This window comes from Myxine glutinosa, chromosome 13 (genome assembly GCF_964187855.1).
Source record: "Myxine glutinosa chromosome 13, kmMyxGlut1.1, whole genome shotgun sequence".
Classification (NCBI taxonomy): Eukaryota; Metazoa; Chordata; class Myxini; order Myxiniformes; family Myxinidae; genus Myxine; species Myxine glutinosa.
The window spans coordinates 13,748,559-13,751,058 of NC_136273.1; positions in this window are offsets into that span (position 1 = coordinate 13,748,559).

Sequence of the window (2,500 nt, forward strand, 5' to 3'; positions counted from 1 at the left end):
GTGCGAAGCGGCCTCCAGGTACATGTCGGGACGCGCTCGCGGAGACCTCCGTGGAAGAAGATTCATCGGTGCGTAAAAAGTACCGAAACTGGTGCGTTCCTAATTATGAGCTGGTGCTGTATTACCTGCGGTGTAAGGTAATAAAAATGAGAGGGCAGGTGGAATATCGAAACACAATGGAAACGATGCTTTGCGATTTTTCATCCGCAGGTGGAGAACACCGGGACCCCCACCGTCCACCACCGACCTCCCACCACCAGGCCACCACGAAAGGTGGGAGTACGAGGAAGCACAACAACTCGACCTTTTCCGAGAGCTAACACCCCGGCAGGTGCAGCCGGCCATGAATGGCGATGCGATCCGCGCTGCACCTGACCGCCGGGGCAGCCGCACAGTCACGAACAGTCACAATGAACGCGTCGGTCACAGTCCGAAGACAGAGATAATGGAGGTGTAAAAGGTGCACACCGAGCTATTCCTTTGTTACAAATACGCGGCTCACCGTCAGGGGTGCGACCATCTCCCACACCTGTCTCACACAAGACGAATGAATTCATTACAATCTTTTTTTTAGCTTTGGAAGAAAACTCACTCCGGCGAACATTGCCTACCTTCTCCAATAGATTACGTTGCCTACCTTCTCCAATAGCTTACATTGTCTACCTTCTCCAATAGCTTACATTGCTAGCTTCTCCAATAGCTTACATTGCCTACCTTCTCGACTAGCTTACGTTATCTACCTTCTCGAATAGCTTACGTTGTCTACCTTCTCCAATAGCTTACGTTGTCTACCTTCTCGAATAGCTTACATTGTCTCCCTTCTCCAATAGCTTACATTGCTAGCTTCTCCAATAGCTTACATTGCCTACCTTCTCGAATAGCTTACGTTATCTACCTTCTCCAATAGCTTACGTTGTCTACCTTCTCCAATAGCTTACGTTGTCTACCTTCTCGAATAGCTTACATTGTCTCCCTTCTCCAATAGCTTACATTGCTGGCTTCTCCAATAGCTTGCATTGCCTACCTTCTCGAATAGCTTACGTTGTCTACCTTCTCCAATAGCTTACGTTGCTTACCTTCCCGAATAGCTTACGTTGTCTACCTTCTCCAATAGCTTACGTTGCCTACCTTCCCGAATAGCTTACGTTGTCTACCTTCTCCAATAGCTTACGTTGCCTACCTTCCCGATAGCTTACGTTGCCTACCTTCTCGAACAGCTTACATTGCTCCCTTCTCGACTAGCTTACGTTATCTACCTTCTCCAATAGCTTACGTTGTCTAACTTCTCCAATAGCTTACGTTGCCTACCTTCCCAAATAGCTTACGTTGTCTACATTCTCGAACTCCTTACATTGCTACCTTCCCCTATAGCTTACGTTGCTCCAATAGCTTACGAATATATATTTTAAATAGTGAGCTTAGGAACAAACAAAATTTAAAAATAAGAAAATATATTTTAAATAGTGAGTTTAGGAACCAAAAAAATTTAAAAATAAGAAAATATATTTTAAATAGTGAGTTTAGGAACAACAACCAAAAAAAAATAGGAAAATTTATTTTAAATAGTGAGTTTAGGAACCAAAAAAAATAAAAAAAATAGGAAAATATATTTTAAATAGTGAGTTTAGGAACAATTTTTTTTTTTTTAAATAGGAAAATATATTTTAAATCGTGAGTTTAGGAACAACAAAAATGAAAAAATAAGAAAATATATTTTAAATAGTGAGTTTAGGAACAACAACAAAAAAATAGGAAAATATATTTTAAATAGTGAGTTTAGGAACCAAAAAAAATTAAAAAAAATAGGAAAATATATTTTAAATAGTGAGTTTAGGAACACAAAAAAAAAAAATAGGAAAATATATTTTAAATAGTGAGTTTAGGAACAAAAAAAATTTAAAAATAAGAAAATATATTTTAAATAGTGAGTTTAGGAACCAAAAAAAGAAACAAAATAGGAAAATATATTTTAAATAGTGAGTTTAGGAACCCAAAAAATATAAAAAAAATAAGAAAATATAATTTAAATAGTGAGTTTAGGAACAACAACAACAAAAAAATAGGAAAATATATTTTAAATAGTGAGTTTAGGAACAACAACAACAAAAAAATAGGAAAATATATTTTAAATAGTGAGTTTAGGAACCAAAAAAAGAAACAAAATAGGAAAATATATTTTAAATAGTGAGTTTAGGAACCCAAAAAATATAAAAAAAAATAAGAAAATATAATTTAAATAGTGAGTTTAGGAACAACAACAACAAAAAAATAGGAAAATATATTTTAAATAGTGAGTTTAGGAACCAAAAAAAATTAAAAAAATAGGAAAATATATTTTAAATAGTGAGTTTAGGAACAACAACAAAAAATAGGAAAATATATTTTAAATAGAGTTTAGGAACAAAAAAAAATTAAAAAAATAGGAAAATATATTTTAAATAGAGTTTAGGAACAAAAAAAAAATAATAATAAGAAAATATATTTTAAATTTTAAATTTTT